The sequence below is a fragment of the Lontra canadensis genome, unplaced genomic scaffold, assembly GCF_010015895.1.
Source record: "Lontra canadensis isolate GAN:19392208 unplaced genomic scaffold, GSC_riverotter_1.0 scaffold55, whole genome shotgun sequence".
Lineage (NCBI taxonomy): Eukaryota > Metazoa > Chordata > Mammalia > Carnivora > Mustelidae > Lontra > Lontra canadensis.
In genome coordinates this window covers 1,402,914-1,419,743 of record NW_022631049.1, presented here as the reverse complement: position 1 = coordinate 1,419,743, position 16,830 = coordinate 1,402,914, and positions in this window count along the sequence as shown.

Below are 16,830 nucleotides of genomic sequence, written 5' to 3'. Positions count from 1 at the left end.
TAACTCCAAGGTAGATAGTGTCGGAATTGAATCGAATTGAATTGAGTTGAATTGAACTGAATTATAGACACATAGGTGGTAACACAGAACTGGAGAATGGATGTGGAAAAACAGCACATATTTGGTGTTGGGAAAAAAAACAGACATGGGAGTCAGAAAAAAGCCATGCATATAGAAATTACCATTCATAAGGAAACATCATCAGCTGGGTTTAAGGAAGACAATTTACAAAGCAGCTCATGGACTTGACTTTGCTTACAACTAATGCATAGTCCTCTTGGTTTTTAGAGCCAAGCTGATGAGAGATACAGTCCCCAAACCAGAACATCCCAGGAAAGACTCAATCTTCTTTTTAAAATTTTTAAAAAATATTTTATTTATTTATTTGACAGAGACCACAAGTAGGCAGATAGGCAGGCAGAGAGAGAGAGAGGTGGAAGCAGACTCCCTGCTGAGCAGAGAGCCCAATGCAGGGCTCGATCCCAGGACCCTGGGATCATGACCTGAGCCGAAGGCAGAGTCTTTAACCCACTGAGCCACCCAGGTGCCCTCAATCTTCTTTTTATTCTGATGGCAATCTGGGAGGCCCAGATAGAGGCATTGTAGTCTCCATCCACTGGACTGGTATCAGAGGATGGCTCCTGGAGCTTCATGGCCTGGAAGCTCACTGGAGGCAGTTCCTTCTGGAAAGACGTGGAAGGAGGAAGAAGGACCCCAGGTGCCAGACTACCTCTCCCACAGATGCCCTCTTTGTCTTTGGGCAAATTTTTCCCATCTTGGTCTTCACATCTGTTTTCTCTTCTGTAAGACAAAGGGTACTGGACTTGATGATTTGTTAAATTTCCCCCAGCAATAAGATTGGGATCCATGGCTCTAACCTATGGAAGATGTCCAGAGATTATAGGAGGACACAGGGAAAGGATAGACATGGGGTTTATCCCATTGAATCTCAATGACTGTTGAATAAAGGAATTCTTCAGAAAAGAAAATAGCCCCAAATTACTCTGACCCCAACCCTGAGCCAGATGCCCTCCATGAAATCAGAGAATCAGATAGGGTGCTGGCCCCAGAGCAGCAGGGGCAGTGAATGGGGTGATTAGAAGGGAGTGCTGTCAAGCATCTTACCCTTTGGGTCCCAGCTTCCCAGTGTAACCTTTCTCAGGAGGAGCAGCACGGTCACCACTCATTACATTTTCAAGGGCCTGCTAGTCTGATGAACCGTTAAGACACTGAAAGCTCATTTGATATGCACATGACACAGAGCAGGGAGGGAGAGCTGCTAGGCTGATGGTAGAGTCAGGATCCAAAAATATGTCTGCTGACATGCAAGATGGGTTGAAGCTAACAAGATTATGTTTAGCAGGGAGAAATGAGAATCCCAAACTCAGATCTAAAAAGACCAACTAGACCAGGGGTTGATAAACCATGGCCTGTGTGTCAAATCCAAACTGCAGTCATTTTTGTAAGATCAGATTTATTGGAACACAGCCACGTTCATTTATTTATCTACTACCTGTGGCTGCTTTCAACGTTACAATTATGATGTTACAACATTGCATAGTTGCACCGGGATTGTATGGTCCACAGTGTCTAAAATATTGCTGTCAGAAGTCACTTGAATTAGACAAGGAAGTCCGGATGGGGAGATTTGAATTTATAACAGCTCAAGTGAAAAGATTCAAAAAAGAAAGTGTGTAATCATTTAGTCTCCATCAATAGCATTATAATGTGAAGACAGAGATGTATTAGATAACTAGTCTCCTTTAGATGTATGTGACCAAGAGTCATCCAAGAGTAGCTCAGCACGAGAGGAATGTCCTAGAGGGAGGCCGTGGTGGTGTTTCACACAGCAAACAAGAACTTAGAGAAAGCAATGACCATCCAGAGCAGTCTAATCAGGAACTTTCTCCCCATCTCTCCCCTCTCCTCCCTGTGACTGCTTCTCTCAGTACAGACCAGTTTTCGGCACACAGCCAAGAAACATAGTGACAGCAAGTGTCCTCTTCCAAGTTTGACAGTTTTCATCAATCTTGGTTTTGTCTCTTCTCCCTCAGCACATAGAAAGATGACCTCTCCCTCTCCCCTGCAGTTAATTAAGTGACACTTCAGACTGAAACCTGACTGGAGGAGGGGGCAGGGGTGCGGGAGTGATAAGCATCCCTTTCAGGCAGAAGCCATTCAGAGCAGACAGGACTTCTCCAACGTCCCCCATCCCTCTATTCCTTTCATCCTCATCTTTGCAGCTGAAAGTGAAAGACTTTTAAGGATAGAGCTGCAAGACAGAAGGATCTTGGATCCCTGAATCACCACTTGCAGAAGAGCTTCCCAGGAGAAGTACCCAGCCCCCATTAGACTTTGCATGGAAAGGAAATACATTTTCATTGGATTAAGCCACTAACATCTCGGGATTGATTCATTTCTGCGGCATAGACTACTCTGTCCTGATAATGTAGCTGCCGACCTGCTGAATTTTGTATCTCATAGTTTTAGTCGCCAGAGAGGCACTCAGATCCCCAGATCCCAAGAAATGAGTTGATTGGAGCAGCTTAAATATAGCGCCAACCTCTTGGCCAATCAGCTGGCCTTGGGGGCGGAGTCATAGCCGAACATGGCAGGCCCTACCCTGTGAATGGAGTTTTCCCGGGTACTGTTTCCAGAAGAAAGCCTGGGGAGTTGGAGGGCGTGGAGAGAAGAAATGGCAAAGATAAACCATATATAGTGTCTCCGCCTACCAGGCACTGGAGTCTTATGCTCTGAGAATAGTATTTTGAAAGGGATCCCGAGCTGAGATTCCTGGAAAATCTGTTAGGATAGATTGGGAAAAGAGGGAGGAGAGTAGTGAGGGAAAAAGCCTCAAAGAACTCTGACCTAAGAGGTAGAATGAAAGGACATGAGGATGTTTAATCTTGAAAAGAGAAGAGTTAACAGGGACACCAGAACTCTCTGCAAGTTGGTAAAACACTGTCCCATGAGAGGGACCCTGCAGTCCTCCAAAGAAGGATTAGCCCCAGAAGGTAGACATGACAGAAAAGTCACACTGCAGCCCAACTTCAGGAAGAACTTCTGTTTGGGCCAGCCAGGAGGGGCTCAGACTCTCCTAGCCCTAGCTGGAGCCCTAGGTGAGGCTGAAGGGTCATTACGAGGGCACACCAGCCAGCAGGCTCAGAGCTGCTGAAGAGGACGTGATGGCATTCTGTCCTTGCTGCCCATTCCCCTCCAGTACTGAGATTCTCAGAAGTACTTTAAATTGGTCACGAGTGTGACTAAGAAGCCAAGCAAACTTTGATGTAGGGGAACAATCTATCAGCGTGGTCCACACAGTCCAGAAGCCCACCTCCTTCTCGCAGTACCCACTGGACACCCAGGAGACCCTAGAGGGATGCTCTTTCACTACCCCAGCTGCTGATCCTGAAGCCAAGGCTAGTAGGCAGGGTATGGCAGTTGGGGTGGGGGGGCAAGGAGGAGAGATCTGTCCGCAATGGTCCCAGCCACTTGTGGGGTGATGGGCAGAGACGACACACTCTCAGAAACAACTTAGAGCTAAGATAGTGCTACACTGTGTAGAATCAGGGGTCTTCTCCCCTCATTTTACGGATGAGGCCCAAGCGACCATGTGATTTAAGCTGCTGGCAGGGCCAGGATCAGAATTGCACTCTTCAGGTCTCACAGGAAGCAGGGCGGTGAGAACAGACCAGAGCTAGACCCCCTGACTCTGCTACCTACCAGCTCTGTGACCTTGGGCAAGTTAACTTACCTCTCTGTACCCAGTTTCTCAATTATAAGATGTAACTAGAGAGGCGCTTGGGTGGCTCAGTCAGTTAAGCATCTGACTCTTGATCTCAGCTCAGGTGCTGATCTCAGGGTCCTGAGTTCAAGCCCCACACTAGGCTCTGTGCTGGGTGTACTGCCTACTTAAAAACAAACAAACAAATGCATGTAACTAGAGATAGCGTCTACCTCACAGGACTGTTTTGAGGATTGGATTTCCAGGGCTCACAGGTCATATAGACAGGAAGAGGCACATTCAGGGCTTGAACCGAGATCTGCATGATCCTGAAAACAGAGTGTCTCCTGGCCCCTCCCTCAGCCCACAAAAGGAAATCTTTTCAATTATCTCAGGGACATAACTCAGTCAAGCCCATATGTGCTAGAAGCTTGAGAAGTTTCTGTTCTCACACATGGGGAAACTGAGGCACAGACTGTCACAGTGTCATATCACCTTAGGAAGAGGAATGGAGTAGTGAAGCCTGCATCAGATATCTTTTGAGTCCAGTTACCGAGGTGAAAGATAACCACAAGTTGCAGGATAATGGGCCTGGGCATCAGCTTGGCCCTAGGACTCCGTGTCAAAGAGCCTGGATTGGGCCCAGCTGCCCTTTTCCTGGTTTCAGTTGCGCCATGAGCCTGTCTGCCACTGAACAAAGCAAGCCCTTGAGAGATGAAGCAAGAGAGCAGGGGTAGGCAGCACTAGGAAGAGTACCCTGGCAGCCAACTGGTGAGACAGCAAGTCTGCTGGAGGCTCCGAGCCCTGCCGGGAATGTCTCACTTTGGCCTTGCAGGGCCCTGGGACGCTGACTTGCTGAATCCTTACCCACCTTCCCTAGATCTGGCTGACGCCATCCTGCCCATCGGGGTAGTATAAATAGATTTCAACTGCACCTATTTTTTTTTGCCCAAAAGTTGCTGATGGATTTAACTGTTCCTAATCCCGTGCCAGGTTGGGGTGATGTCCCTGTCTCTGCAATGGTGGGTCAGAGGCTCAGTGGTAGGATGGGAAGTCGGGGAGGAGAAGAGGGGCTGCTGAGTCAGCCATGTGCACGGGCACGGCCATCTGCCAGGCCTTGGCTGAGGCTCCCAAGCTGCCAAGGGAGTGCCACAGAAGATGAGCCAGGTATAGAGCTCAGCCGAGAGCAGTGAGGGCATAAGAGAGGCAATAAGGGTGTCTGTCATTACAGATCCCGCCACTTACCCGCTGGCAAACCTTTGGTAAATTCGTGTCGTTAAGCCTCAGTTTGCTTCTCCGCAAAATGGGAAAGAATCATGCCTCTATCTCAGGAGGATCTTTGAAAAGATACCAGATCATCAGATATACCAGCAGCAGAGCAAGGGCCTCAGAGCGACACGAGGTGGGCACAAGATCCTGACTTCCAGGTCAAAGTGTCTGGGTTCAGAGCTTGGCTCTGTCACTTCCTGGCTACTTGGCCTGGGGGTGAGGGGGAGGAGGGCTCTTCGCTCCTCAGTTTTCCCACCTATATAACAGACATAGTCATAGTTAAGTGCTTCATGCAATCATTATGAGGATCAAAATGGCTTAATAGTTGCAAAACCCTGAGAACAGCGGTTGGCACATAATACATGAGAATCTGTTAAGTACCAGATGTCCTTTGGCATCCATGTAAACTCATGCAACTTCACCTGTTGAAATTTCTTTTCAGCATTGGGTAAATAAATCTTCCTTGAAACTGTCATCCCTCCCTCCTACTAAGGCTGGTGTTCTAAATCCTTCTTTCCTTCATGTAACACTAACTGCATCTCATCCTCTGACCTTTCTCTTTCCCAGCCTTCTGGCTCCCTTCTCCTCCACTGTCCCCTCTCTCCTGTTTGCAGCACTGGGCTCAGCAGGGGCTTCCTGAGTGCACAGAAATTCAACTACCTGTCCAATGGGCTCGTGATCCATTCATCAAACACTAATGGGGACACCATCCTAGGCACTGCGCTAGGTCCTGGTGGCAACAGATGAATAGCAGAGATGAGGAGGCCAAAAAGGAAGAAAACAGATTGTTAAAGTAGACTTTGACAAGTTCAACAATGAGGGAAGCCCTGAGTCCCATGGGAATCCAAAGGTGGGCCCTGACCTAGGACTGGAGGGTTGGCAATGGTCTCCTGGAGGAGAGGCATCTCCTACAGGACACCCCGCCCTGGCCCAGGACACCCACTGAGCACGTCCAAGGTTATTCCCTTGCTCCTTACTTCCCAGCCAACCCTCAGTTCCTCCTCCCAGCACATTCCCTGCCACCACTGGGCCTTTCACATGGCATCCCTCTTCCTACAGTAGTCTGTGGCTCCCAGTTAATGACTTTCTTTGTTTAGCTCTTGGTTCAAATGGGATTTCCCCAGGTCGCTTCCACTGACCTCCCTGGCTAGGTCCAATCTCCCCATAAGAGACACCCCTAGAACTTCATACCCTCATTTTATAGTCCTGACTACATTATATGACTATTCAGTTCCCAGCTGCTGCAGATCAAACACAAGGTTAAATGAACAGCTGAATGAGTGCATGAACACATAAGCAATGAGTAAGGCAGGACAGTATGTATGTTAATTCTGAAAGATGATGGAAATTACGACTTCTTTTTATTTATTTTTTTTAATTGTATTTATTTATTTGAGAGAGAGATTGAGATCACAAGTAGGCAGAGAGGCAGGCAGAAAGAGAGGGGGCTCCCCTGCATCTCGGGCCAGATGTGGGGCTCGATCCCAGGACCCTGAGATCATGACCTGAGCTGAAGGCAGAGGCTTAACCCACTGAGCCACCCAGGCGCCCCTGTGACTTCTTTTTAAAGTTAATTATAATAATCACTTCTTTATAATAACTCTCATTTATTATAGTACACATTGCAAAAATTTCACTTGTTTACTCCTAAACTCACAAATATTAATGAAGCACCTGTTTGGGGGCAGACACTGTTCTCAGCACTGGGATGAGAAAGCAGCAAAGAGTTCGCCACGTGCCCTGCCCTCTGGACTTCGTATTTGGGTGGAAAGCAAGTGAAGAGACAAAGGCATGAGGACAGAAATCAGGCTTTGGGTGTGCCTGGATGGCTCAGTTATTAGATGCCTGCCTTCAGCTCAGGTCATGATCCCAGGGTCCTTGGATCAAGCCCCACATCAGGCTGCCTGCTCAGCAGGGGGCTTCCTTCTCCCTCTCCCTCTGCTGTTCCCCCTTTTTATGCTCTCTCTCTGTCAAATAAATAAATCTTTTAAAAAAGAAGGAAGAGGGGCCCCTGGGTGGCTCGTGATCTCGGGGTCCGGGGTTTGAGCCCCGTGTCGGGCTCCCTGCTCAGCGGGGAGCCTGCTTCTCCCTCTCCCACTCCCCCTGCTTGTGTTCCCTCTCTTGCTGTGTCTCTGTCAAATAAACAAAATCTTAAAAAAAAAAAAAAAAAGAAAGAAAGGAATAGAGGGAGGGAAGAAGGGAAGAAGGAAGAAAGGAAGGAAGGAAGGAATCCGGCTTTGGAAAGTGACTCCTTGTCACAACTCCACAGCCCCAGACCTTCATAGCTCATCCTGTCCTCTTGGATATCACAATGAGAAGGATGGCATTGACTCAAGAAATACAGGAAATGGGGTGTCTGGGTGGCTCAGTCGTTGAGCATCTGCCTTCGGCTCAGGTCATGAGCCCCGGGTCCTGGAATCGAGCCCCACATTGGGCCCCTTGCTTGGCGGGAAGCCTGCTTCTCCCTCTCTCACTCCCCCTGCTTGTGTTTCCTCTCTAGCTGTGTCTCTCTCTCTCTGTCAAGTGAATAAATAAAATGTTTTAGAAAGAAAAAAAGAAAAAGAAATACAGGAGAACTCCTTGAGAAAGTCCAGCCTGTGGCCTGGGCTTGAGTCATCTTGAACGGGCTTTCTAGCACAGACCAACCAGCGGAAGGGTCTCTGCTGTCAATGCCAAATGTCCAGGGGGCAGGCTGGCTGGGCTAGGAGATGATGGAGCACCTGAGGCCCCAGCTAGAGGTAGATCAGGGCACAGCTGTTGTCTGGTGCCAGGTGTCCTCCACTGGCCAGAGGGTTTTTGTTGGCTGCTGACACAATGGCCTGACATTCCCCTGCCTCAGCAGCCAGGAGCGGGAAATGAGCTGGCCAGTCCCTTGTGACAGTGAGTCCTGCAGCCCTTGAAACCTGAGGAGATGGGCTGAGGTCAGTGCTTGCCTCTGCTCCCCCAGTGGGGGTAAACTTTAGGCTTTGAATCTTGCCTTCCCTGAACGTGGGACTCATTATAGTAGACCCAGGGATGACAGGAGGGGGACTGCTCTTGGGAGGATGGATATGGGGGTGCAGCACAAGGGGAGGGAGCTGCCTCCTTAGGCCCTGAGGTGACAGAGTGATGTCCGGTTCTCTGCCCTTTAAGGGCTCATGGTAACATTTGCCAATTCCCTTGTACACACCACCGATGTTTATTGAGCTCCTACTATGTGCCAGACCCACACTGTGCTGGGTGCTTGAATGGGATGGGGTCCCCAGCCTCCCTCAGATCATTTGGACAACATTTGTCCTTTCTAAAACACTTGTCAGGACCTCAAGCAATCCTTGTTCCAGTCCTGTGAGTCCCATGAGAGCATCACTGTCCTTCCCTTCTGATGGATGGGCAAGAGAGGCAGAGAGGGTAAATAATTTGCTTAAGGGGAAGCAAGGTAAAAACCAGCAACCAGGTCTTATTTACCCCTTTGCTGAGCCCCACCAAGGAGAGTCAGGGAGTGGTACTTTTTTTTTTTTTTTAATGGTTCACCCTCACCCTTAAGAGTCTGAAAGTAAAACTTGATGAATTAGGAAAGGCTTCGTGGAGCCCCTGACCTTGTTTTCCCTACTCACTATTTCATTTTTAGCACCTTCTTCCTGAACAGAACCAACACCCTTGACGTGCGAGAGGATAGATCAGAGATCTATTTAAAGTTCTTGCTCTTTACCACTGATGTCACACGTTGGTGTCCATCTTGACCGGTTCTGCTTAGAAGACCTCACTGGCCGGACGCAAACCCAGCTTGGTTTGAAGCTGAAACACCTGCTCAGTTACACATACCCACACACTTCAGAGACTCCCATGCTTCTGTATTTATGCTTCTGCCCTTCCTCCAAGCACAAAAGAGCACCCTGTTCCCCACACAGGCACTCAATCAACCCTAATTGATTAGTTGATTGGGAACAACAAGTACATAGTGGAAGTGCCTGGAAATACAATCTCCCAAAGGCTGCCAGCCAGCCAGGGGCTCGGGGGACAGGTGTTTTGAGATCCTAGTGCTTGTTCATCCCCAAGGCAAAGTTTAAAGTGAGTGACTATGCATTATTTTAGAGCAGCGTAAAACTGGAAACATGCAAATACTCAGTGACAGGGGGATAGCTAAGCTATCTGTGGTATATTACGATTCTGGAAGACTCTATAGTTTTGAAAAGTGATGATATGGTATCCCACAGAGAAATGTATACCAGGTACCAAAGCAAAGAAGACAGAATATGAAAAGAATGGAGAAATATACATGCATACCTTTAGAAAGATGAGAAGAAAACTTGACCCCTTGGTGGGCCCTTTGTGTTGGAGGGGCTGGTTAAAGTTCATTAAGGAAAGAGAAGAGTAGTAGGGTCGAGTCTGTCACACTGTGTCGTGTAATGGGGAGAGTCTCTAGGACTCAGACGACATAGGGATCCTCATGCTGTCAACTATGGATGATATGATCTTTTTGTTTTGTAAGGTTTTATTTATTTATTTGACACACACAGAGAGAGAACACAAGCAGAGGGAGTGGCAGGGAGAGGGAGAAGCAGGCTCTCCGTTGAGCAGGGAGCCTGATGCAGGGCTGGATCCCAGGACCCCGGGATCATGACCTGAGCCAAAGGCAGACACTTAACAACTGAACCACTCAGGCATCCCTGAACAATGTGATTTGAACAGTTCACTATTCCTGATCTTCCGTTTGTTATCTATCCAGTGGGAATTTTATACTTGCCCTGTCTCATGAAGTAAGGCCCAGAAGCTACAAAATATACAGCATATAAATGTTTCTATTTTTCTGAAATCCAAAAAGCTTTGCCAAATCCCATGGGTTTTGAATAAGGAATCATGGACCTGTACCAAGCACGTTAAACATATTATTTTATTTAACTTAACCTTCACAACAATTCTACAGAATAAGTTTTATCATTCCTATTTTACAGATGAGAAAACTTGTGTGTCTAGAGATGAAGGAATTTGCCTCCCTTTAGAAATAAGTGGGCCAGTTCAGATCAAAAACATTCAAAGCCCATGATTTTGGCCACTATGACTGTATCAGCAGAAGTCCAGAAATGCTTGCTGGAGTGACATCTGCTTGCTTTTGACTTATGAGATAACAAAGGAGAATATTTCTTCTAATATTGGACACTGAGTGCATGCCAAAACTTGTAAAACATTGTCTTATCTGATCTCCACAATCGTGGGAGGTTTGGACTAGTATTAGCCCCCTTTTTAGATGAAGAAACTGAGGCTTAGGTTACGTAACATGCCCACATAAGCCAGGGACCTGGGATTTGAAATCAGGTCTGATGATTTCAAAGCCTGTGATGTTGCATCTTTCATCAGACAATCAGGAAGTTATCAGGGCAACACAGAGTGTAGAAGACAAAGGGACTGGTGGCAAAATAGAGTTATGAACATAGAGCTCCTTCCATTTCCTGTCTTCCCCCTTCCCTTTCTCTCCCTTCCCCTCGCCTTCTTCCTTCTGTGCAACAAGTTCAGCTGTCATCTCAAGGACATGAAACATAAGCTAGGATTGAATGCGAAGTGCCTTTAACAGAGTCACAGAAAGGAAGAATATACGAAAAATATATCTGATGCACAGATATGTCCATCAGAGGAAGAAAATAAGTTGTTTCTTAGGATGTTCAGGGCCTACACAAAGGTGGAAATGAAAAGATATTCCTGCAAAAGGCGCCATCTGGTCCTGCTGGTCAGCAGGCCTAAGACTCTGGGGTGAAAGACAGCAAAATCACACCTCATGTCATTGCGTTTTAATTTCTAAAGCAATCCAAGGAAGAGGCTTGCTTTTTTGGTGTCAAAGAGGTCCAGACAAGGTTCTACCCCCCTGCTTTGATCCTTGGCTGGGAGAGACTGTCTCAGGGAGCTGCCTGTGGACAAGCCGAGGAGGAAGTATGCACTAGATGTCCTTGACTGTCCACCCAGAGGTGATTGGCAGACGGCCTACCTTTAAAGCACTCCCAAGGACCCTACTGCAGAAAAGGACAGCTCCTAAATCAGATTAATCCCATTTGGATTAGAACTGAATCCCGGGGTATCTACAAAATGTGGGAGGTCATGATCTGCACTTCTGGGTGCTTTGGAGTTTATGAGAGAAGGGCTTAGGTTGGGGTGCTCCCAGGTCAGAGCTTCCTCCAGGGCTCAGCAGTCAACCTCAGACTCAAAAACAGGTGCAGGGCTGCCAAGCCAAGACCATAAGAGGCAAGGTCTCCTAGAGGTGGGGCGGGAACAAGACAGGGGGTATTAGTTCAAGAGCAGGATCTCGTGAAGGTTAGGAAGGGGGAGGTGACAGTCAGATGTTTAAAAGAATTCAGGTGTGTAGCAGGAATCGGATTGTCCACCTGCAGAAGATTCTCACTCCTATGCAGAGTGTAGGGGAGGAGCTGGTTACAAGCAATGGAATCATCTGACTAACATAAATGGAAAAGGACTTCACAGGAACACTGGGAAAAACATCTCAAGGGGTTGAAGGGAAGGCCAAAAACATGCTGAGAAAACAAAAGAAACCCAAATGGTGGGAGGTTTTAAACTCCTACCAGCTAGGCTTACCAGCTGGCCCCAATATGCACCAGCCTTTCCCAGTTTGGGCACAGAAAGTCCCATATAGGTAACCCCTTAGTCCCAGACAAGCCAGGATGGCTGGTCACCCTACGACCAGCAGCGTAGTGGGCCAGAGTTGACCCGTGAAAAATCCCCTAGGGGCAATGCCCAGAAATCTTTTTTTATTATTTATTTTTAAAGATTTATATATTTATTTTAGGGAGAGACAGCATCCGTAAACTGGGGAGAGGCAGAGGGAGAGAGAGAATCCCAAGAAGACTCCCCAGTAAGCCTGCCGTGGGGCTCTGTCTCCTACCCTGAGATCATGACGTGAACCGAAATCAAGAGTCAGATGCTCCAATGACCAAGCCACCCAGGCGCCCACCCACCGCTCACCACAAAACTTTTAATAACAGTGATGCCTAATACTCCATATAAAATGTTTGCCACCCTGGGCAGGAATCTAACGCCTTCTCTGGTCACTCCAAGCCTTCAACGTGCTTGCTTGTACACTCAGAGGGGAGGCTGGGACGCACTCCCAGTGAATTAAACTAAACTGTCTAAATTTGAACTACATCCACTGAGCTGGATCCCAGAGGGGCTCAGCTTCTCCTCAGAAGTCCTACAGATCTTAAGTGGCAGAGCCACAGTTCGACTTAAGTCTGTCTGATTCTCACCTGTGTGGGTTCCCCACCATTGCCCTACTCAGGGGTGTCCTGATACTGCCAGAGCCTGGAGACTCCAAGGTCTGCAGGAAGGATGGTGGCCTGAGCTTCCAGGTACTTTCCAGGAGGGCCTCTAGGTCAGAGATGGCAAGGCAAGGTGAGGGTATGGTGAGGAGAGAGAGCGTAGTTTAGTTTGTAGAGCCCGGCAGGACCTGGCCTTGTGCACTGTTGCACAAGGCCAGAAGGCTTATGTAACAGGTAGAGAGAAGGGTTGGCAGAAACCAAATAGACCCACCTTTCAGTTAATCCTTTTACTTAATCCATGCCCCAGCCTCTAGGAGGACAGGACTCATGCTAAGGATATGAGGGACCCCAGGCTCTGCCTGCAGTCCTCCCCTGCCTGGTCCTGTCCCTCATGAGGGGTTCCCAGGAGGGGACTAGGCCAGGTCCCACAATTCTCCATCCTTAAGAACTCTCTCCACGTCTCTTCCCCATCCCCTCCCCAGTGACAAGGCCTCCAGGGGCCTCCACGCTCTGACCCCGTCCCTGTCCTGTACTCCTTACCCCTTCCTCACCAAGCCCCAGACACAGTGGCCTTTTATCTGTTCCTCAGACTATCTGAACTCATTCCCACTTTGGCCCTTTAGACCAGTGTTCTCCTCCACATGACGTCTTCCCGTTCTCCACAGGCTGACCCTCCTCATCATCCAGATTTCAGGCCAGGTGTCCTCTCTTCCCTGAGACCTCTCAGGCCTCCCAGTCTAAAGGAGCTGCCTGTTCATTTGCCTACCCCTCTGTTTCAGTGTATTACAACATTATTTTCTTGTCCATCATCTGTCTCTCCCTGCCTTGGTTCACAAGACATTTCACGATCCCAGCCTGGCTTCCCGTGGACTCCATCGTCCCCCCACCCCGACCCCAGGGAGCTAACACACACCCTCAGGGACCCTGCCCTCTCTGCGTTCCCAGCCTCAAGCTGGCTTCCTTTCTCCCTGGAGGCCGCTCTTCACCCCACCTCCTGCTACATCAGACACAGAAACAGCTGCGGGCCCCTAACTCCAGTTCATTCCTTCTCCCCTCCGCCAGCCCATCAGGGTTCTCGGTGCCCTGTAACGCAGGGGAAGGCATCACGCGGGGAGGGCAGAGATGAGTCTGCCTTGTTCGCTGCTGCGCGGGGGGCCTAGCACAGGACCTGGCGCCCAGTAGGGTGGATGGACACGTGAAATCCGCCGCATCCACGGCCGCGGGCAGGCTGTCACACGGAGAGTTTCCAGGGAGACCGCTCCCACCCAGAGCTGGCCGGACTGAAGCCCAGAGAGCTGCGGTGGATGGAGGGCGTGCTGGCGGCCGCGAGAGCGGTGGGAGGGCTCCAGCGAGAGCGGCACCCGGCAGGAGCAGGGGCTGCTGCGGGGAAATGACACGCTGTTCTCTCCAGATTGCGCAGGACTGAGGGGGAGGTGAGGAATGAGGCCAAACCACAGAGGGTTGTATAAGTCTGGAGGAGGCAGAGAGCTGGATACTAAAGATAATGGCAGATCATTGAAGAGTCTGGAGTAGGGAGGCAAATGGTCAGATCTGCGTCGGAACTGAAAAACCACAGCAGCTGGATGTGTTCTGGGATGACGAGCTCCGTCCTCCATCTAAATCCTTGCGTTCTCCCCCAGATTACCCCGCACTATCCTCCTTCTTGCTCTTAATCGGTATAGGAGGCTAGGGCTTCTGTGGACATCTCCCCCCTTAATCCCTATAGTAGGCTGAATGGTGCCCCTCCCACCCACCCCCCAAAAGATTTAATCACATTCAAACCCCTGGAACCATGAACCATGTGAACGTGCCCTTATTTGGAAAAAGGGTCTTTGAGGATGTAATTGAGCTAAGGGGTTTGAGACGAGATCACCCTCGATTACTGAGATGGGCACGAAAGCTGGTGAGAAGTGTCTGTAGAAGAGGCAGAAAAGAAGACCCAGACAGGAGAGGAGCAGCCCCTTTGGCCGGGAGCTGGCGTGAGGCCACCACAAAGCTGGGAAGCCAAGATGCACGAACAGTGCCCAAAGCTAAGTGGAGAGAAAGACACTGGAGGAGGAGAAGAAAGATTCTCCCCTAGACTCTCCAGAGGGAAAGCCCTGTTAACACCTCAATTTTAGATTTCTGACTTCTGAACCGTGAGAGAACACATATGTGTTGTTTGAAGCCCCCCAGTGTATGGCAATCTGTTACAGCAGCCCTAGGAAATTAATACAACTCCATCCTCCAACTAAGAAGATTCAGCCTCAGGACCCTTCCCGACGGGTGGACCCTCATAAATCAGAAGACTTCCTTTCTGATCTGGAAGGTACGATTGTGACAGAAGCATGGAGCCAGACCAGCCTTTCAGTGGACCCTTGTCTGTAGCACTTAGCCCTGAAAGGACATCTTAGCCACACCAAGAAATGAATCACCAGAATGAAGCAGTGGACGAGTCAGTGGAGTTGGGTCAACTCCACTTGGCGCTGCCAAGCGCCAAAGACCCTGAGAAAGAAGCTGGCAGTGCTCTGTGGAGACTTAAGGGTTTGGCAAAAGGGGGTAGGACAGTGAGTTGCTCAATGGGGGGTGAGCACAGATATGGCAGGAAGGGTCATTGTTCAAATAGGATTTGTAGCTTCAAGTTTCCCAAAGGGGTCTGTGGGGCTCTGGAATGGTCAATCTGGTCTTTAGGGTGGGCTTCATGGGGCCAACGCTTCATTCGTTAAGCGTTCTTAAACATACCCACCATGTGCTGGCCTTCTTCTGCACTGTATCCATCGAGGCACAGTCAACGTCTGCATTTCCAGACATAAGCAGCAGCCAGCCCACCTCTGAAAACACCAGTACTTGACCTGAAGGTCTGCACTGTGCGCACACGTGCGTGTGTGCATGCATGCGTGTGTGTGTGTGTGTGTGTGTGTGTGTCCTCCCTTCCTCCCTGGGGAATCACACCTATCCCTGTAGAAGAGCCAGCTTCCTCTGTTATAAGTTTCTCTTCTGGAGGGCTAAGCAACACTGCAATAACGTCACCATCTCTATGAGTGCCCATTCAGTGTCTTTCTCTCCACTTAGCTATAAACACCCCCCATGACTACCCCTGGCTTACTGTAGGTGTCCCGTAAGAATCTGAATGAAGGGCGCCTGGTTGGCTCAGTTGGTTAAGCAACTGCCTTCGGCTCAGGTCATGACCCTGGAGTCTCGGAATTGAATCCCACACTGGGATCCCTGCTCAACGGGGAGTCTACTTCTCATGCTCGCTCTCTCTCTCAAATAAATAAATTAAAATCTTAAAAAAAAAAGAATCTGAATGAAACAGGCCAATTCTCAGGGGCCCCTGAGTTTTCAGAAGGAGAAAGATTTCATCTGGTCATTTCAAACCCTCTGAGAGTGCCAACAGCTCAGGGTTCAGGCTTCATCTTAAGAGAAAGAAATAGAATCAAAGGGAAAAGGTCAAGGGCAAAAATAAAGCCATATGTGGGAGGGGAAGAAGACGTCAGTCCTAAACCCAGGGCTGCCAGAGGCCAAAATTTTGCAACCCTTCCTCCGTAAGAGGGATCCTTGCCAATTTTTCTTAGGTCTTGGTTAAGATGGCACCCTATACCTCCTTCCTTGTAACCCCAACTCCTCCCCACAACTCTCTTCCTCCTGAAGCTTAATTTCTTTCTGAATAGCATTCAGATGGGCTGGACTCTAATGATGTCCAGAATCCCATCAAAGTAGAAAGAGACACCTGGCTCTTCACAAATCCCCCCTGCAAAGGGTCACCTTCTTACATGAAAACAAAAAAGCAATTTGGAGAGCAATGTGGTAAATCCATGTTGCGGACTGGTTGCCACCAGATTTCCTCTTCTGAAAAGGTGAAAAACAGTACTCATCTCAAGTGGGAGAACATTTGAGATCGTGTGTATGCACTCAGTGCCATGCCCAGTTGCAGTCCCAGTAGTCAGTACCACAGCTGTTGTTAAAATTATTGGGACCAGTCCCTCTAACTTGGAGTGTCATCAATCAGTTGCTCTCTTTCCCTGTACCTGCTTCCCTGATAACCATACACAGGCTGTCCAGCCATCCTCAGTAGCACCACGGTTGTGGACCAAGCTACCCTTCTGAGATGGGCACCCCAGAAGGAAAGGCAAGGTTATGGTCATTCACTCATTGTTATTAATTAAATATTAGGCCCTTGTGAAGGCTGGGCAAATGTCACAAGATGCGGCCCAGGTCCTTGGCATTAGCTCTCTTGGGGCACTTGCCTCAAGGCACTGTCTTCAGAAGGTCCCTTTGGAATGAATGAAGGTGGAGCAGAGGAGGTGAAGGAAAATATCAAGAAAGGAAAGCATCCTTTGAGTAGAGTACAGAAGTCATTGGCCAGTTAAGAAAGGTTTTGGGTCCCCTCAGACTTCTTGTTCTGAGCCCTATCTCTTGCCTTTTCTCTGGAGCTTCATAAGGTAGACCCTGTTTCATGATGCTTGCCTTTTTCTCTAAAAACCTGCTCTAAGGCAATAGCCTTATATATTTGTTTATACTAACATGTAAATTGTTGTCGGGTCTTTATGCTTGTTTGTTTTTATAAGGGGAAAAGGATTCAGTGAAAGAAATGAATACATTCAAGTGAGTGGGGGAAGG